The sequence below is a fragment of the Sus scrofa genome, chromosome 13 (assembly GCF_000003025.6).
Source record: "Sus scrofa isolate TJ Tabasco breed Duroc chromosome 13, Sscrofa11.1, whole genome shotgun sequence".
NCBI lineage: Eukaryota > Metazoa > Chordata > Mammalia > Artiodactyla > Suidae > Sus > Sus scrofa.
This window is the reverse complement of record NC_010455.5, coordinates 197,569,139-197,590,224: the sequence shown is the minus strand read 5'-3', so window position 1 is coordinate 197,590,224 and position 21,086 is coordinate 197,569,139. Positions and strand designations below refer to the sequence as shown.

General features: G+C 48.2%; 1 long non-coding RNA gene across 4 annotated transcripts in view; it reads right to left on the bottom strand.

Moving 5' to 3' along the window:
• LOC106508031 overlaps positions 7,519 to 21,086 on the bottom strand; it is a 30,252-nt gene continuing 16,684 nt past the window's right edge. The window contains exon 3 of one of the 4 annotated variants that reach the window (XR_002338041.1): positions 7,519 to 7,674. This is a non-coding gene — a long non-coding RNA (uncharacterized LOC106508031). Of the gene's footprint in view, positions 7,675 to 13,285; positions 14,117 to 18,723; positions 20,794 to 21,086 lie in introns of those variants that run through there. The other 3 variants (XR_002338042.1, XR_001304560.2, XR_001304561.2) reach the window with 3 other exon arrangements.

The window sequence follows — 21,086 nt, the reverse complement described above, 5'->3', positions numbered from 1 at the left end:
ACTCTTTCCATTTCCTTCCCCTTCTATTTATTTCTCTGAAGGTTTGGGCTCCAAAAGACTTTGGATACACCCAATGAGCCATAACTTTTATAAAACAGTGCTAGGGGACCATGTGCCACAAGATAAAATAGCAATAAAAAGCTTATGCTTCCAGCTTAAGTTGACTGTTTTCAAAGCACCCGCATTTTGATGGCTCTCATTTTGAGGTGGAAAAGATGATTTGACCATCTGTGTCTGGAGAGACAGGTGAAAAAATATGAAAGATCAATCTAATTGGCCCTTGAAGTTAGTCCTAGAGTCCATGGCAGATGTGTCACCACAGGGCTATTATATTTCTAATAATAACTTCAAGAACAACAATAATGACAGCTACCATTTTATGAGGTACATTATTCTCCCAATTTTACAGGTAAGAGAACTGAGGCTTAGGTTATAAAAAGACAGCATCAAAAGCTAATAAGTGGACTTCCTGTTGTGGCTCTGCAGGTTAAGCATCTGACTAGTATCCATGAGGATGCATGTTCGATCCCTGGTTAAGGATCTGGTGTTGCCCCATCCGTGGTGTAGGCTGGCAGCTGCATCTCCCATTCGACCCCTAGCCCGGGGATTTCAACATGCCACAGGTGCAGCCCTAAAAAGAAAAAAAGAAAAAAAAAGCTAGTAAGTAAGGTTGCTGGTACTCAGATGCATCTGTATGATGCCAAACTCATTCTTTCAACTACTCTGCTCATTTGAGGTCATTTCCAGCCCCGTTTTGTGCATGTGGGTGTGTGTCCTGACGTTAGAGAACATTTGTGACCATTTTGACTGCCCAGCATCCCTGACCTTGGAGAATGCTTCATCCTAAGGATGTATCCTGTGGGAGGCAGAGTCTAGAATGTTCTGGTGCAGAAGCTGAAAACACAGACTGCTCCCGTCCCCAGCCAACATTGCTGTTAGGGCTTGAGCGCATGGCCTGGGCTCACCCATTCCAGAGTCTGACTCAGGAGCGGTGACAGTGAGAAGCAGGACTCACAGAGAGCCACTCCAGGGAGTTCCCGTTGTGGCTCAGTGGGTTAAGAACCTGACTAGTATCCATGAGGATGCAGATATGATCCTTGGCCTCGCTCAGTGGGTTGAGGATCTGCTGTTGCCCCAAGTTGCTGCATAGGTGGCAGACACGGCTTGGATCTGGCATTGCCGTGGCTGTGGTGTAAGCTGACAGCTGCAGCTCCAATTCGACCTCTGGCCTGGTAACTTCCAAATGCTGCAGGTGAGGCCCTTAAAAAAAAAAGAAGAAGAAAAAGAAGTCACTCCAGTGCAGCCACAGAGACAACCACACCATGGCAGAGCAGGGTCAAGGGCCAGTGTCCAGGTTGGGTGGGTGGTGGTTGCCTGGAGTCCTGGCTGTAGTCTTGGCTTCCCTCCACCCTATTGGCATCTTCAGTGGCAAGCCTTTATGAGCTTGGCTTGCAACAAAAGTGGGCACATCCACCAAGGCCCACTATCTCAACATCGGCAGCATCAGTGTCAAGTGTATCATGTGAGCACCTAGTGGGGGGCGGGGAAGACCAGCCAAGGAGCCTCCTAGCCCCACCGTGTGACTCCTTATCCCACACGTGGCCAAAAGTGGGAGCAGTGCTAGACAACCTTTCTTTTTTTTTTTTTTTTGCCTTTTGTCTTTTTGTTGTTGTTGTTGTTGTTGCTATTTCTTGGGCCGCTCCCGCGGCATATGGAGGTTCCCAGGCTAGGGGTCGAATCAGAGCTGTAGCCACCGGCCTACGCCAGAGCCATAGCAACGCCGGATCCGAGCCGTGTCTGCGACCTACACCACAGCTCACGGCAACGCCGGATCGTTAACCCACTGAGCAAGGGCAGGGACCGAACCCGCAACCTCATGGTTCCTAGTCGGATTCGTTAACCACTGCGCCACGACGGGAACTCCTAGACAACCTTTCTAAGTAGGACAACTCCTTTGACAGTCTGCATGGCTGCTATAGATTAGATGGCCTACACAACAGACATTTACTGTCTCACAGTTCTGGAGGCTGGAAGTTCAAGATCAAGGTGCCAGCAGGCCTGTCTCCTTGGCTTATGGATGGCCATCTTCTGGCTATGTCCTCGTAAGGCGTTTCCTCTGTGCCTTTCTCTGTCCTAATCTCTTTTCCTCAGGACACCTGTCTGATAGGATTAGGGCCCCCCTTATGGCCTTATTTTAACCTAATCACCTCTTCAATGACCCTCCCCCCACTTCCAAATACAGTCACATTCTGAGCTACTGGAGGCTAGGGCTTCATTATGAGGAAATGTGGTGACCTACACCACAGCTCATGGCAACACCAGATCCTTGACCCACTGAGCGAGGCCAGGGATTGAACCTGTATCCTCATGGATGCTAGTTGGATCCACTGCACCCCAACGGGAACTCCAGTCTTGCCTTTAGAATCCAAAGCCCCAGAGGGCTGAGTCCCAGCAGCGGGGCGCTTGTATACCTGGTGTTATGGACTGAACGGTGTCCCCCAAAATTCATGTGTTGACGTCCTAACTCCCAGGTCCTCAGATTGTGAACTTGTTTGGAAGTAAGACCATCACGGATGTAATCAGTTAGGATAAAGTCATACCAGAGTTGGGCAAACCCTAGTCCAGTACGACTGGGCTCCTTATGAAAAGGGGAAATTTGGACGCCGACATGCACACAGAGAGAACACAGTACAGCAATGGCGGCAGAGATGGGGCCACATGTCTATAAGCCCAGGGACAGCAAAGACAGCCAGTGCCCCTCCAGGGGCTCGAGAAGAGGCCACACCACTGCTCCCTCCCAGCTCTGAGAGAACCAACCCTACCCACACCCTGACTCAGATGCTGGCCCCCAGGACTGTGAGACAGTCAATTTCTGTTGTTTCAGCCACTCAGTCTGTGGCTTGCTACACAGCCTAGCAAACCACTACACCTGGCAAATCCTGCCAAGTATCGATTTGCTATATTTGCCAGAAAAGGAACTGGTAGCTGGGTGAGGGGAACCCTGGGAAACGCTTATCTGGGTTGTTTCTCCAGGAGTGTGAGCTCTCATGAGAACACCCTACACAGCCTCACAGGATATGTGGGGGATGTGTGTGTGTGTGTGTGTGTGTGTGGTGTCTGTTTGTATGGTGTTCAGTATGCGTCTGTGGGGGGGGGTATGGAGGTATGTGTGGTATTGGGTATGTGTGTGTGTGTATGTGTTGTGTGGGGTGTATGGTATGGGGTGTGTGTTGTATATGTGGTGTGGTGTGGTATGTGTTGTGGTGTGTGTGTCTGTGTGTATAGTATGGTGTGTGTATGGTATGGAAGTGTATGTGGTACTGGGTGTGTGTATGTGTGTGTGTGTGTGGTATGGGGTGTGAAGGGGTGTGGTGTGGTATGTGGTGTGTGTGATGTTGAGTGTGTGTGTGTGATATTGAGTGTGTGTGTGATGTCGAATGTGTATGTGTGATGTCGGGGGTGTGTGTGTGTGATGTTGAGTATGTTGTGATGTTGAGTGTGTGTGTGATGTCGAATATGTGTGTGTGATGTTGGGTGTGTATGTGTGATGTCAAGTGTGTATGTGCGATGTCGGGTGTGTGTGTGTGATGTCGAGTGTGTGTGTGTGATGTTGGGTGTGGGGGGGGATGTTGGGTGTGTGTGATAAGGGGTGTGGTGTGGTATGAAGGGGTGCAGTGTGGTGTGTGTGTGTGGTGCGGTGTGTATTGGGGGCGGGCAGCCGCAGGAGCAGGGAAGGGGGCCTCAGGGCAGGACAAGGTCAGAGTCAAAGTGTTCCCCTCAAGCCCAGCCTCCACACCCCTGGCCCCCCACCCAGGGCCCCTCAAACTACTTCCACGTACCTGCCATCAGCCTCGAGCAGAGAACGGGAGAGAGAAGGAAAGAAATACTAATTCTTCCAAGATTCCTCTCTGTTTCCTCTTCTCTCCTTCCTGCCCCTCGAACCCAGTGCCAAGTGTCAGCCTTGAGCTCTGAGGCGAGCTGACATTTCCAAGCAAGCAGTTCAGTTCTGGGCCCTGCAGCAAACACCAGACATCTATCTGTCTTCTTCTTTGGCTGGGGAAAGAAAACGCTGGAGAGACACAAAACCGCACGGACACAAAAGAAGGGTGGACGATGACACAGACCTTTCCACGCTTATGTCCCTTCTCCTCCCCGGAGGAGCATCTCCAACGAGAGCACATTGTGCAGAATCTACGCCAGGCCCGCAGCACAGCTTCGGACGTGGGAGCAGATGTCACATGAAAATGAAGGGCACGCTTTGGGGGGATGTGACAGGCACTAGCAGTGTGTCTTTTGCCTTTGGAATCCTGAGCCCCGCACAGACCCCCACAGGTGAGAAAAAGGCCAAAAGTCAAGCCTGGAGCCTGATTCCTAAACAGACAGCCAGGCTCTTGCCAGGGTTCCTAGGCAAGGGCCCGAGAAAATTATGCGGCCTCATGTGCCCAGCGGTATCGCGCATGCACCTGCATATTTTGGACCTTCCCTGGGCCCATGGGGGACTGTTTGCATGGAGTGACCTGGAGCTGCCGGGCCAGGGACAACTTTGTTTTTGAAAACATCATTTCCCGTAATAGCTTGGGAAGAACTTAACACCAAAATGAAATGCATCCAGGCGCCAGAAACATTCTCCCGCCACAGTCCCCAGATCGAGGCGATTCTCATCCTTCTCCTCGGACGTTGCTCCTCCTCAACTTCCTCCTGAGGCAGGTGTCCCCATAGCTGCTTTAGCCCAGGCCTCCACTTCCAGAATGTTCTTCAAAGGACATCCCACCAGGAAGGGCATCAGGCTCTTTGGTCATGCAAGGCAAGCATGGCGAGAAACGGCTCCATCTCCGTCCGGGGGATAAAAATGCTGCCGCGTGTCAGAGGTCCCCCTGGCACGTGTTCTCACAGACTCCCTCACAGTGACCCAGAGATGCCTTCCCATGGGGTTTATCCCCACAGAGGAGGAGAAGCGGAGATGAGTGCTCTCAAAGTTAAACCACCAGACCCAGGGTTCCTCGACCCCACATTCTCTGCCTGCTCTAGGAGACCACGAGCAAGCAATACGTTTACTCAGATAACTCAGTCCAGTTGGTTGTGTATAAATGAGTTATTGTGGGTTATGTGTGTTATGATGAGTTCAGGGCGTGTGTCTGAATATAAACTGGAATGCCTCTTCTTCTCCCTTAAGACAGTAGAATGTTCTTTGATGACCAAAGAGCTGTGAGAGCCAGCCCACCCGACCCTGGAACAATGAGCCGTTGGAGTAAAGAGGGCAGCAGAAGGAAGTGCCAAGGACAAGAGAAAACCCAAAAGGACCAGCAGACGCCTTAGAGCAGAAGAAGGAGTTGCCAGAAGATATGGGCTGGAAGTGGGCACATCCCCCAGATGCGACTCCTCAGCCAGCAGGGCCAGACGGGAGGCAGCCAGGAAAAGGGACCCATTCAGGTCAAGTCCAAGCCCATTCAGACCATCCCCCACACTGGACAGAGCTGTCCTCTGGTCCCTATGGCTGTCCTGGAGACCAGCAGCACCCATGTCCTCATTGCTAAGGTCAGCCCTAAGGTTCTGGAAGAACTGTCTAAATGAGTGGCCATGAAAGGTCCCCTAGAGGACCAGAGTGGATGACCCGCTGGCTGCTTCCAGGGCCTTCGGCCACAGCAGGAAAGACAGAGAGCAAGCAGCTAGCTGGCCTGGGGAGGGGATTATTGCATTTAATAAGCCAAGCGTTCTGGAGTTCCCATTGTGGTTCCGTGGATTAAGAACCCAACTAGTATCCATGAAGATGAAAGTCTGATCCCTGGCCTTGCTCAGTGGCTTAAGATTCCAGCATTTCCACACCCTGAGGCACAGGTCACAGAGGCAGCTTGGATCTAGTGTTGCTGTGGCTGTGGTGTAGGCTGGTAGCTGCAACTCTGATTCGATCCCTAGCCTGGGAACTTCCATATACCACAGGTGCTGCCCTTATCCAGGAGAAATTGAAGCCCTCAGACACTCTAATGGGAATAAAAATGGTGCAGCCACTATGAAAAACAGTTTAGCAGTTCATCAAGCTGATCAGAGTTACCATTTGACTCAATAATTCCACCTCTAGGATGTATCCAAAAGAACTTGAAAGTGGATATGCCAAAAAAATTTTATGTAAGAATGTTCATAGTCGCACTAGGCACCAGTCGCAATAGGCAAAAGATGGAACCAACCCAAGGGTCTATCAGTGAATGAATAGAGGAACAAAATGTAGCATATCTATACCATGGAATATTATTCAGCCCTAAAAAATAATGACATACTGACACATGCTACAACATGGATAAATCTTGGAAACTTGATGCTGTGTGAAAGAAGCCAGACATGAAAGGCCACATGTTGTGTGATTCCATTTAAAGGAAATGTCCAGAATAGGTAAATCCATAGATACAGGAAGCCAGGGGCAGCGGTGGGGGTGGGGGTCAGGTGGGGCAGAAACCTCTTGATGGGTATAGGGCTTTTCTCTTTGGGATGATGAAAAATTCTGGACCTAGAACGGACTTAATGCCACTAAAATGTACACCTTGAAATGGTTAAAATGATAAAGTGTATGTTGGCTATATTTTACTACAACTGGAGAAGAAAAAAGGAGACTGAAAAATAAAGTTACCCAGCAATTTTTCCCAGTTCATGAAATCTGATTTATTGAAAAGAAACTTGATCCACAGCAGATGAAATGCTACGAGTCAAGCTTTTAGTCATTCTGTGATGTCAGATCTGCTTCATCTGGAAACATCACGTTTGCAGAGCACTCGCTGGGTCCAAGTCCTCAGATTCCCTGTCATCCTCACGGCGACACTGAGAGAGAGAAGGGGCCATGGTTTTTTCCTTCCCGCGGGAGAAGAAACTGAGGCTGGTGGGGACAAGGAGCAATGACATCACTGAAGGTCACATAGCCTTGGGGGTCGCAGCCCCTAGACCTTGGGTCCAGGGCTCCCTCCCCCGCCCCCAATCACCTTGGCGGCTCTTAACACAGCATCTCAGGCCTGAACCTGAGAATCCCGGGCAGAAAACCTCTGCCCCAAACTTGGGAAACTCCACAGTGTGCTGCCTGAGCCCGTCGTGACATCAGAGAAGCTTGTGTTATTCTCTCTCCGGATCTGCCCTTCAGGAGGCAGCCAGTCCGCCCGAAGGCAGTGGGGGAGTGGGAAGAAAATACACCTCAGGGAGTTCCCGTCGTGGCGCAGTGGTTAACGAATCCGACTAGGAACCATGAGGTTGCGGGTTCGGTCCCTGCCCTTGCTCAGTGGGTTAACGATCAGGCGTTGCTGTGAGCGTTGCTGTGAGCTGTGGTGTAGGTTGCTGACGCGGCTCAGATCCCGAGTTGCTGTGGCTCTGGCGTAGGCCGGTGGCTACAGCTCCAATTCAGCCTCTAGCCTGGGAACCTCCATATGCCGCGGGAGCGGCCCAAGAAATAGCAAAAAGACCAAAAAAAAAAAAAAAAAAAAGAAAGAAAAAAAAAGAAAATACACCTCAGGATCTTAAAACCAATAAAGAAATTTTATTCTTTTTCCTCCCCAAGATCAGTCACATGGCTGTGTCCTTTTAAAAGATGTTTCAAGAGCTCTCTTGTGGCACAGCAGGTTAAAGATCCAGCATTGTCACTGCAGAGGCTCAGGTCAGTGCTTTGGCGCAGGTTCAATTCCTGGCCCGGGGAACTTCTGCCTGCCATGGGTGTGGCAAAAAGAAAAAAAAAAAAAATGACATCTCAAGAACTCAGGCACTCCTAGATTAAACCATGTGACATCCATGTGTGCAAGTGTAGTGGGTAGAACTGTGTCCCCCACAAAAAGATATGTTAAAATCCTAACCCAGTAATTTTGTTTTGTTTTGTTTGAGGCACTTCCACTGTTTTCCACAATTTACATTTCCACTAATAGCGAATAAGGATTCCCTTTTCACCAACACTTGTTATTGCCTGTCTTTATGATAGCCATTCTAACAAGCAGGAGACGTTATCTGACTGGGGGTTTTTTGGATTTTTTTTTTTTTTTTTTTTTTTTTTTTTTTTGCTCTATAGGTCTGCACCTGTGGCATATGGAGGTTCCCAGGCTAGGGGTCCAATCAGAGCTGCAGCTGCAGGCCTACACCACAGCCACAGCAACTCGGGATCGAGCTGCGTCTGTGACCTACATCACAGCTCACAGCCACACCAGATCCTCTACCCACTGAGCGAGGCCAGGGATTGGACCCTCAACCTCATGGTTGGTAGTCAGATTTGTTTCTGCTGTGCCATGATGGGAACTCCGTAACCCAGTAATTTTTAGTGTGACCTTATTTGGAAATAAGTTCTTTTATTATTATTATTATTAAGGTATAGTTGATTTACAGTGTTGTGCCAAGGGACTCAGTCATACATAGATACACATTCCTTTTAAAAAAAATATATGATTTTCCATCATGGTCTACCCCAGGAGATTAGATAGGAGCTCAATGCTTATCCATTCTAAATGTAATAGTTTGCAACTACTAATCCCAAACTCCCAGTCCATCCAACTCCCTCCTCCCTTTTCCTTGGCAACCACAAGTCTGTTTTCCATGTCTGTGAGTCTGTTTCTGTTTTGTAGTTAGGTTCATTTGTGCCATATTTTAGATTCCACGTATAAGTGATATCATTCCACGTATTTGTCTTTCTCTTTCTGACTTCACTTAGTATGAAAATCTCTAGTTCCATCCATGTTGCTGCAAATGGCATTATTTCATTCTTTTCCTATGGCTGAGTAGTATTCCATTGTACATATGTAGCCCATCTTCTTAATCCATTCATCTGTTGATGGACATTCAGTTCGTTTCTATATCGTGGCTATTGTGAATAGTGCTGCAGTGAACACAGAGGTGCATGTATCTTTCCGCATTACAGTTTTCTCCAGATATATGCCCAAGAGTGGGATTTCTGGATCATGTGGAATCATATGGTAGTTCTGTATTTAGTTTTCTGAGGAAGCTCCATACTGTTTACCATAGTGGTTGCACCAATTTACATTCTCACCAACAGTGTAAGAGGGTTCCCTTTTCTCCACACCCTCTCCAGCATTTGTTATTTGCTGACTTGTTAATGATGGCCATTCTGACTGGTGTAAGAAGTTACCTCATTGTGGTTTTGATTTACATTTCTCTAATAATCAGTGATGTTGAGCATTTTTTCATGTGCCTCCTGGCTATCCATATGTTTTCTTTGGAGAAATATCTATTTAGGTCTTCTGCCCATTTTTCAATTGGGTTTTTTTTTGTTGTTAAGTTGTATGAGTTGTTTGTATATAACAGAGATTAAGCCCTTGTCGCTTGCATCATTTGCAACTATTTTCTCCCATTCTGTAAATTTGCCTTCTTTCGTGGTTTCCTTTGCTGTGCAAAAGCTTGTAAGTTTGATTAGGTCCCATTGGTTTATTTCTTTTTTTTATTTCTACTGCTTTGGGAGACTGACCTAATAAAACATTTGTACAGTTTATGTCAAATAATGTTTTGTCTACGTTCTCTTCTAGGAGTTTTATGGTCTCACGTCTTATGGTTAAGTCTTTAAGCCATTTTGAGTTTACTTTTGTGCGTGGTGTGAGGGTGTGTTCTAGTTTCATTGATTTATATGCAGCTGTCCAGTTTTCCCAGCACCACTTGCTGAAGAGACTATCTTTCCCCCATTTTATATTCTTGCATACTTTATCAAAGACTAGTCAGCTATGGGTGTCTGGGTTTATTTCTTCCATTGATCCATATATCTGTTTTTGTACCAGTACCACATTGTTTTGATCACTGTAGCTTTGTAATATTGTCTGAAGTCTGGGAGAGTTATGCCTCCTATTCCTCCCCACCCCCCAACCCCTGATGGCTTTTTCAATTCTAGGTCTTTTATGATTTCATATAAATTTTTGGATTATTTGTTCTAGCTCTGTGAAAAATGGCATGTGTAATTTGATAGGGATCACATTAAATCTGTAGTTTGCCTTGGGTAGTACAGCCATTTTAACAATATTAATTCTCCCAATCCAAGAACATGTGCTCTTTCTATTTCTTTGAATCCTCTTTAATTTCCTTTGTTAATGTTTTGTTGTTCTCAGCATATAAGTCTTTCACCTCCTTGGTCAGATTTATTCCTAGGTATTTGGGGGGGGGGTTATTTTAAAAGATATTGTTTTTTATATTTTTTTCTTTTCTTTTTTCTTTTTAGGGCCACACCTGTGGCACATGGAAGTTCCTGGGCTAGGGGTCAAATCAGAACTGGAGCTGAGGCCTACACCACAGCCATAGCAACACAGGATCCAAGTCACATCTGCAACCTACACCACAGCTTGTGGCAACACCAGATCCTTAACCCACTGAGCAAGACCAGGGATCAAACCTGCATTCTCATGGGTACTAGTAAGGTTCATAAACAGCTGAGCCACAACAGGAACTCCTATATTTCTTTTCTAATATGGAAATAAGGTTTTGAAGATGTGATCAAGTTAGGATCACACTGGATTAAAGTGGGCCCTAATCCAATGACTGGTGTCCTAATAAGAAGAGGGAAATTTGGATCCAGAGACACAAAGAAGGCATGTGAAGACAGGCAGAGATTGTGGAGATCGTCTTATGTTTAAGCAATAAGCCAATAGAAGCCAAAGGCTGGGCATCAGCAGCTGAAGAGAAGCAAGGCAGAATCCCTCCGCAGAGTCTTCATCAGGAGGGTGGCCCAGAAGGCACCTTGATTTCAGACTCGCACCCTCTAGAACCATGAGAGAACAAATGTTGAAGTGATCCAATTTGTGGTAATTTGCCATGACAGCCTTAGGAAATTAATATAGTGAGGAAAACAAGATTGGACATCAGCCATTTCACGTGGTTCCATCTAATGGATGTGCCTGTTATGGACCACTCTGACTTCAGCAGTTCAGAAGGTGCTAGGTTGGCCTGGGTGCAGGAAGCAGGTGGTCTGAGCTCACTGGGCCCCTGGACATGGGTTGCTCATGGAAGTGGCACCATCTTGGTTACTGACCCTTGACAGGCCCTGCCCAGGCCTCCGTCCCTGCACCTCTTCTCTTTTTCCCCTCCCTCCCTCACTCCCTAGGCCAAGAAAGCAGCCGCAGACAACACACAAAGGAATGAGCATAGCTGGCTTCCAGTAAAACTTGTGAACACTGAAATTTGAACTTCATATAATTTTCATGTGTCACAAAAGATTACTCTTTTAAACATTTTTTCAAACATTCAAAAATGTAAAAATCATTCTTAGCTAGACATTGGTACAAAAAGAGATAGCAGGCTAGATTTGGCCCATGGGTGGCAGTTTGCTCACCCCCGACCTAGACAATCTCATTGAGTTCCTGGGGCTAAAAATGCTAAATATTCATGGTAACCAGCAAAGCAAATTCCTATCTTTTACACAGCCTTCTCTCTGACCTTCAAGTACCACAATCCATGTCCACTTGGATGTCTAATGTGTATTCGACTCTCCCAATGCCGCATTCTAAATACGACTTTTGACTTCCTTTCCTACTTGAAGTCTATCCCACCCTCTGGTCCCCATCTCAGTGAATGGGGTTACTATTCCCTATCAGGCCAAAAATTTGTAGTCATCCTTGACTTCTTTTTCTCAGACTCCATATCCAATCCATCTGCAAAACCGATCAATTCTACCTTCACAGTTCACTCAGATCTGATAACTTCTCCCCACCACCACTGCTCTCAACCTCGTCCAATCTACCAGCACCTCTCCATCCATCTCCATGGTCTCCTACCATCTATTCCCACAAGGGAGCCGATGGGATCCTTTTGATCCAAAGCATCCTATTCCCCTACCTTCAGTCCTACCTCTAATCCTCCAAACGCTCTCTACCACCCTTACAATAAAATCTAACACCTGGAAATCAAAACCATGAGATATCACTTCACACCACTTAGGATGGCTACTATCAAAACAATCAGGAAATGACTGTTGGGGAGCATACAGAAAAAGTGGAAACTTTTATTGGTGGCAATGTAAAATGGTACAGCAGCTATGGAAAACAGTACGGTGGGTCCTGTAAACAAAATATAGAATTACCATATGATCCAGCAATGGGTACCTACCTAAAAGATTTGAAAGTAGGGTCTAGAGGAGATATTTTGTACACCCATGTGCATAACCACATTATTCACAATAGCCAAGAGACAGAGGCATCCCAAGTGTCCAATATCAGATAAATGGATAAAGCAAAAATAGTTATATACACACAATGGAATATTACTCAGACCTAAAAAGGAAGGAAATGTTGACACATGCTACAACATGGATGACCTCGAGGGCATTACGCTAAGTGAAAGAAGCCAGACATAAAAAGGCAGATTCTGTGTGATTTCACTTGTGTGAGGTACCTAGAATAGTCAAATTCATTGAGACAGAAAGTAGAATGGTGGTTACCTGGGGCTGGGTGTGGTTGGGAATGAGGGGTTGTTATTTAATGAGTCCAGAGTTTTTGTTTTATAAGAGAAAAGTCTTAGAGATTGGTTGCACGAGTTGAGTGTACTTAACATTACTGAACTGTGCACTTGAAAACAGTTAAGATGGTGAATGTTATCTGTGTTTTAACACAATTTTTTAAAAATGCAACTCCTGTATTGCACCCTTAGGTAATCTGGCCTAACCTCCATCTTTGACCTCATTTCCCAGCCCCCTCCCCCTCCTCCTTAGCTCTAGCCATCCTGGCCTTCCAGCTGACACTCTTCCTCCCACCTGGAAGCTGCTTACTCCAGATGTGCTCAGGACTCGCCTTCTCAGCACCGCAGGCCTCTGCTCCGGGAGCCCTCCCCTGACAACCGTGTCCAAAATGGCAGCCTCCCACACTTGACTTGTCTTTATGGCACTTTCCACACTCAGCATTACGTTGTAAGTACAATTATTTTCTTGTTTATTACTTCTCTCTTCTTTGTTCGGGTAAGGACTTTTCCTGCTTTCCTTGCCACTATGTCTCCAGCTCCTGGCACACAATAGGTGCTCACTAAATACAGTGACTTGTTGAGAGAATAAATGTGAGCCCGACAATGCAGTCTCTCATCAAAAGACAAGGGAGTTCCCGTTGTGGCTCAGAGGTAATGAACCTGACTAGTGTGCCTGAGGATTCAAGTTCCATCCTTGGCTCCACTCAGTGGGTTAAGGATCTGGCATTGCAGTGAGCTGCAGTATTAAGCCATAGATGTGGCTTGGATCTGGTGTTGCAGCGGCCATAGTGTACGCTGGCAGCTGCAGCTCTGATTTGCTCCCTAGCCTAGGAACCTCCATAAGCTTCAGGTGCAACCCTAAAAAGAAAAAAAAAAAAAGACAAGGGTAGGGGTCTCCAGGGGCCTCAAATCACCCCCCGCCCCCGCAACCGCCACTCATCAGTAAATCCAGTTCCCTCCCTGGAAAATGGGATCCCTTCAGGTGCCTCCAAGACTGAGATGATAAATAATGGAATCTTATATGTAAAATACTGTGAGTTCTTAGGAAAACAATAATTCTGAAACATGCAACAACTGGTACACAGCCATGCTTGACGTTTGCAGAATAAAGATCTTTGTGTTGGCATGATTTAAAACATTAAGCTATTTTTCCATTTCCACCAACCAAAGTGAGGCTGCTGGGCTGGGGGTCAGAACACCTGGCCTCTATCCCTGGTGCCACCAGTTACCTGCCTTGTGACCTTGGGCAAGCCAATTTCCCTCTGGGGACCTTGGCTTTCTTTCTGGCCCCGTGAAAGGACTAAGCTGGTATCTCATGAGTCCCTTTCTCCTTGAAGACTCTAAGATCTTTGACAAGTTGTAGTTCACTCACCCTTTGATATTGTTGAGATTTTTAAGTTCATCTCGAATTACTGATTAATCGGATCCCTTTTTCATGCTTCCGTCTGTTGGCAATGCAACAACAGTAGAAAAACATTTCTACCCAGGAGTAAAACCACAATGACTCATGACTTGTTAAACCCAAATGTGAATGGGGGAGGGGAGGAAATACAGGCGAGAAGGGAAATTTACTGATTCGTGGAAGGAGAAAGAGCTTCAACTCAAAACTGCATGATTCATGGTAACATCGTTCATTGGGACAAACCGCTGGGTTTTCCACGAGGGTCTAAGATGATACCTCAGGCATTCGATGTTCTTAGAATGGTGGAGTCCCGTCCTGTCAATAAAAATGGAATAAACTCTATTTTTAGGGAGGTCAAGAGGGAGTCTCACCCAGGAAAGGCACAGAGGGCGACACGGTGCTGGGAGCAGTCCCTGGACATGGACATAGGGTGTCTGGGACTAGGAGGGGGGTGCGGGGGGGCTCCAACTGACTCATTTCAACTCCACTGAGATGAAACAGGAAGCGGGCAGGCAGGCCTGAGCATCACAAGCTCCGAGCTGGGAGGGGGCCAGTGGGGACTTTTTCAGAGCATGGCTGTAGGAAATTTACCAAGTGGAACCTGGGGACTCGAAAGCGTGCCTGTGCTTTCCCCAAAGAGTCCAGAGGCACTTGTGCCAAAAATAGACGAGTGAGTGAGTGTGTGTGTGTGTGTGTGTGTGTGTGTAGCAGGTCCTGGCAATTTAAAACAAGTTCTGTGGTTCTTCCCACTCAAATTCCCCCACCCCTACATCCCCTCCTGGGTTCCACGTGTCTGAGCATGTCTAGCTGCGTGTGAGGTGACACCACGCCTCCCCCCACCCCTGCCACCAGAAGCTAATCAGCAGGAGCCAAGCAGCGCAGGTGAGTACCTGAAAGGAAGGGAAAGGTAGACCCAAAACCCTGGCTGCCCTCTAAAATAATAACCACGGAGTTCCCATTGTGGCTCAGCAGTTAATGAACCCAACAAGCATCCATGAGGTTGCAGGTTCAATCCCTGGCCTTGCTCAGTGGGTTAAGGATCCGGTGTTGCCGTTGCCTTGAGCTGTGGTGTAGGTCACAGATGTGGCTCAGATCCTGTGTGGCTGTGGCTGTGGTGGCTACAGCTCTAAATGGACCCCCAGCCTGGGAGCCTCCACATGCCACAAGTGCAGCCCTAAAAAGACCAAAAAGACAAAATAAAATAAAATGATAACCACTATCATCAAAGGGGAAGGACTGTTATATTTACAGCCTCCTCTGACCCCTGTGACCAGAATCTGTCCCCATGGGATGGAACCAGAGGAACTACATGTGAAAATGGAAGGAACTGTTTTTACTCGAAGTTATAAAAACTTGACCCAAGCCGCTTAGGAGCCTACCACCGCCACCACCCCTACCTGTCACTGTTGCACAGAGAGCTGTGTGGCTTCAGTTTTCTGAGAAGCTCAGAAGTTGAAGAATCACTCTGGCCCTCTGAGTGTCCCTAAGGGTTTTGGCACAATAAGCAAGAGTGGCTTTGGTTGTTTGAAGAAGTGGCAATGGCCAGCAGGAGGCAGCTTTCAGTGAAGGCAAAAATGAGGTGATTGGAGTTCCCTGATGGTCTAGAGATTAAGGATCTGTGTTGTCACTGCTGTGGTTCAGGGCACTGCCGTGCATGGATTCAATCCCTGGCCTCGTTCAGTGGGATAAGGATCCAGCATTGCCGTGAGCTGTGGTGTAGTTTACAGACACGGCTCGGATCTGGCATTGCTGTGGTTGTGGTGTAGGCCAGTGGCTACAGCTCTGATTCGATCCCTAGCCTGGGAACTTCCATATGCTATGGGTGTGGCCCTAAAAAGACAAATAGAAAAGATGAAAAGGAATTCCTGTCATGGCGCAATGGTTAGCGAATCCAACTAGGAACCAACCATGAGGTTGCCGGTTCACTCCCTGGCCTTGCTCAGTGGGTTAAGGACCCAGCGTTGCTGTGAGCTGTGGTGTGGGTCACAGACGAGGCTCGGATCCCGTGTTGCTGTAGCTCTGGCGTAGGCCAGTGGCTACAGCTCCGACTGAACCCCTAGCCTGGGAACCTCCATATGTCACGGGAGCGGCCTTAGAAACGGCAAAAAGATGGAAAAAAGAAAAAGAAAAAAGAATAGGATGTTCCCATCATGGCGCAGAGGAAACGAATCCCAGTAGGAACCATGAGGTTGCAGGTTCAATCCCCGGCCTTGCTCAGTGGGTTAAGGATCTGGTGTTGCCGTGAGTTGTGGTGTATGTTGCAGATGCGGCTCGGATCCTGTGTTGCTGTGGCTGTGGTGTAGGCTGGCAGCTGTAGCTCTGATTGGACCCCTAGCCTGGGAACCTCCCTATGCCGAGAGTGAGGCCTAAAAAGGCAAAAAAAAAAAACCCAAAGAAACAAAAAAGAATGATGAATATCTTCATGATAAAAAGTGACTAGATTTCCAGTGAATCAGAAGTGTATTTGGAACGACTTAAGCTTGGGCTCCATAGCATGGGAACCATTGACTTAGAGGATCCTTGTGTAGGTTTCAAAGAAATCAGGCCAGCAGCTGTCCTCCAGGACAGCTGAAGCTGAGCCGCGTTGGATCAGGAGAGGCGTGCCATGCCTGGTAAGATGCAGAGGAAGCAATCTGGGTTTCCTAACCTGAGCCAGAGACAGAGAGTCACAAGCACATTTGTAGGTGTTGGGTTGCAACAAAGCGGATTCTCTCATGACGCCATCCAGCGTGCCTCCAGGTGAGAAAACTCAGGGTCTGTTTATTCAACAGTGGTTAATAATTATCCAGTCTGTAGTAATCCACGAAGCAAACTACACCCAGAGTGGGAAAAAAAAATCTTTAAGGTTATGCAAGTTGAAGATGACGTTGGCCTGGCGCAGGTGGAATGCAGTGGATGCATGTTTTTTTGTTTTGTTTTGTTTTGTTTTGTTTTTGTTTTTTTGTCTTTTTGCCTTTTCTAGGGCCACTCCCGTGGCATGAGGAGGTTCCCAGGCTAGGGGTCCAATCGGAGCTGTAGCCACTGGCCTACACCACAGCCACAGCAACGCAGGATCCGAGCCGCGTCTGCGACCTACACCACAGCTCACGCCAACGCCGGATCCCCAACCCTCTGAGCAAGGCCAGGGATGGAAGCCGCAACCTCATGGTTCCTAGTCAGATTCCTTAACCACTGCGCCATGACGGGAACTCCTGGATGCACATATCTTAGAGGGCAATGTAGCTTAGCCACAAACAGACCGGATAGGAAATGTGGGATGGGGATCAAGGATTACTCAAACAAACCTAACTTGAGAGACTTGAAGCACCTTTGAGATGAGAAAGACACAGAAAAGAACACTTTTTAAAATTAGGGGGCAGGAATGAGGAGGGAGCGGATTCAAATTTTCCATTTTAGACTTTTAAATTGACAACACCTCTGAGACCTCCAAGTGGCAACATCACTTCTGCAATTGGAGCCCCGAGGAAGGGTTTAGGCTACAAATACAAATATTGGCATCATTAGCCCATTACAGGTGATATTTACTGCCAGAGATAGGGATGAAAATCATCTAGTGAAAATGCATATAATTTTAAAAGACCCTTTTTTTTTTTTTTTTTTTTTGCCTTTACTAGGGCTGCTCCCTTGGCATATGGAGGTTCCCAGGCTAGGGTTCTAATCGGAGCTACAGCTGCCAGTCTACACCAGAGCCAGAGCAACGAGGAATCTGAGCTGCGTCTGTGACTTACACCACTGTTCACGGCAACGCCGGATCCTTAACCCACTGAGCAAGGCCAGGGATTGAACCCAAAACCTCATGGTTCCTAGTCAGATTCATTAACCACTGCACCATGATGGAAACTCCAGAAGACGCATAATTTTTTAAGAGAGAATACAAATCACCCATAGTCTATGAGCAGAGACCATCTATAAATGATCTAACCACCTAATTATAAATTTATGGAATTTTATCCTAGCCATGGATAAACGAATGTATCACTGGGAGGATAATATTGAAATAACAAACTACGGTTTGATTTACAATTTCCTTGTACCCTTGGCTCTCGATTTTTTCCTCCAATTTCTAGGAACCTTTTGATGCCCGCTGCCATAGTGAAGGGATGTGTTAATTGGCTGCCTTCTAGTTTGGGGGTTTCCAAGGGGCATGGAAAGGACCAAAATCAACCCCCAGGGGACGGGATGGAAAGAGCACCCAGTGAACACATGTTCCAGTCTAGATAAAGCTCCCCTGGAATGGGAGGAAAAAGAGGACAAGAGGGAAGTCAGGGGCCCCAGGTGCTGGTGGCTCCCCATGAAGGACCCTCCAGCCCCGCCCCAGGCCAAGAGCTGGATCAACCTCCACATGGAATCTAATAGCAAGGGGGGTCCTAAGCCTCATTGCTCACGTAGCACTCAATGAGCGGGGTCTGGACCCCACAGGAGGAAAGCTGCCAGATGAAGGGGTCTTGGCCCCCACTGTGGGGCAGAAGCAGTGGCACACCCAAGTGGCTGGGAAACCCAGACTGCGCAGAGCCTCTGGCAATGGATGGATCCTTGGCAACCTGTGTGGACCAACAATGAATGGACAAGTCCAGGGACACCAGTGAGGATGGGAGGGACCCACACATGTACCTAGGCACACTGAAGCCCCCTGGAACAGATGTAACCTCAGGGAAAACATGGAATCCTAACATGACTTGGAAACAGGGGGGCTTGTGTTAAAATCAGTTAGGGAAGAATTTTTTTTTTTTTTTTTTTTTTTTTTTTTGCACCCATGGCATATGGGAGTTCCCAGGCTAGGTCTTGAATCGGAGCTACAGCTGCTGACCTACACCGCAGCCACAGCAACTCGGGATCTGAGCCACATCTGTGACCTTCACCACAGCCCACAGCAATGCCAGATCCTTAACTCACTGAGCAAGGCCAGGGATTGAACCCAAATCTTCATGGAGGCTAATAGGGTTCATGACCACAGGAACTCCAGGGGAGAATTTTTTGAAGTTATGCTTCCTGTGATATATCAGTGAATTCTTGGAGGTGGGCTTTGCAGAGAGGATGAGAAATTTGCAAAAGCAGACATGGCAAACATGGAAGAAACACCATCCATCACTATTCAGGGCATCACATTTTGCCTCCCAGGGTGGCGGGACTTGGGAAACAAGGAAGGGAGGAGGGGAGAAGATGAAGACAGAGGGAGTGCCCTCCCCAGGACCTGGGACACACAGAGGGTGAGCTTGGCGACAACGCCAATTACGCCCGCTTCACTCACCACGGGCACAGCGCCTCGCTCAATATTAAGCATCTAATAAACGTCTGCAGAGTGACTGAATGGTAGGTACACAATAAATATTTGTTGAATAAACACGCACATTGTATATGTGAGATATAAAGCTTGCCGAAGCAGCGCAATATTGTTGGGGACCAAAAGTTAAGAAAAAATTTTCGTTCAGCTGAATCCCATCATCTCACGAAATCAAAGTGTTGGATTTTTCGGTACTCCCTCCTGTCATTGTTCTGGATAAAGATGGAATCAGAACTTCTAGACTTTACTTGTTTTTGCTAAGTTTTCCTTTTCTTGCAATAAGCATTTGTAATTACAGCCATTAGCCTCCTAGAGGCAGGAGTCTCAAGCGCATGTCCCCACTGTCAAGGGAAGGGCTGGATCTGGCTCGCGCTGTCCGTGGGTGCGCCTGCGCAGTGGGACCACGGCCTCCTTTCCCGGGATGGGCGTGAGGGCCAAGGTGGCCGGTGGCGGAAGCTGCCCCAGCCTGAGCAGCAGTTGGACCCGCTTCTGGGCCTGACACTGGCGCCACTGTCTCTCCGTCAGCAGTCCGGCTTCTGTTCCCCTGATCTTGGAGATGCCTTTCAGCTTAAATGTTTGATGAGGCTGAGCTTCTTTGATTCAAGTAGCTGATTGTCACGGGGGTTTGATTCCAAACCCGTGTGTCAGCACTGGAGCTGACATGCGAAGAAGCCTGGCTCCCCCAGGATGAGAAACCCAGGCCTGAGGGAAGTTCTCCTGCCTGCCCAATGAGCCAGGCTTCTGCTCACAGTCCCCAGCCCCTGGACCTTCCACATATGAGGAGAAACCCCTGCTGCAAGACCGAGGGCAAGGGGTGGAAAGCGGCCAGCACGGTGGTTCCCTCTGTCCCAGCAGCAGCGCCTCCGCAGGTGGCTCGGTCTCTGGTGACTCCAGCTTCCCCAGGTCAGGTCCACCTGACTTCAACGTCCAAGAGTGACCCCCAACCCTACAAGGGTGACCCCCCACCCCCAGGGGGCCAGGAGCCCTACCTCCTCCCTCTGTCACTGCAGCCAGAAAATGGTCTTGGCGCCATTGGTTATTGCTAATCTCTGAGTTTTTCCACTCCCCTATTTGGTGTCTCAGTTTTCCCACCAATTTCCTGAATGGTGTATATTTTCTGTCTCAAATACGAAGAGGAGCTTCTAGTTTCCTCATCAGCCCTGGCAGTGAGATGGAAGAGCGTGTGGCTCCTGGAGGAGTCAGGCCAGGTCTCCGAGGCCCGTCTGAGCAGGTGACTGGGTGCTTGTGGGAGGGCTCACAGAGGGGGACCAACTCATCTCAATTTGCCCAGTTTTAGAGCCCAAAATCCCACAGCCCAGGAGACCCCTCTGTTGAACATCCTGGGGAGGGTGGGGGGCCGCTGGTCACCCTCTGCCTCAACAAGATGGCTCTGAGGAGCAGAAAACAGTGTCTTCAGAATGAATAAATCCCTTCAAGGAGTCAGAGGCAGGCACATTCCTGGTTCTTGGGGTCACGGCCAGAGCCCTGGACTCAGGCTGGCCGCATGTGTCATGTGACTCTGAGAAGTCACCCCGGCTCCCTGGGCCTGGTTCCTGTGGGGTGGAGAGGAAGAAGTCTGACAGAACATCTCAGCCACCCCCTGAGTTTCGAGGAGAGTCAAAGAGGGAAGCTTCTGGAAGGCAGGTGTCACGGTTGCCTCATCTCACTCCTTGACCATGACCGAAAGAAAGTCAGTCAGAAATTTAGGCACCTAAACAAATGACAGATGCGTCAAGCTCCTGTGAGTGGAGTTCACAGGTCCATTGAGTAGAAGCCCAACTTAATCCCTCATCTCATGACTGGACTTGGGGGACCGCCCCCCAACCCCGGATTCCCTAAAAGAGGCCAGAGCCAGGCCTTGCCCCCTCTCCTGGCTTCCCCTGCCAGGAGCAACCTTCAGAGACCGTGGGCCCGTGAGGCCATTCTCCCTGGCTGCTCCCATGGAATTCCCAACACACCTCCACCTCGGAGCCCCAGCGGCTCCCCCAGAGGCCAGAAGGATGG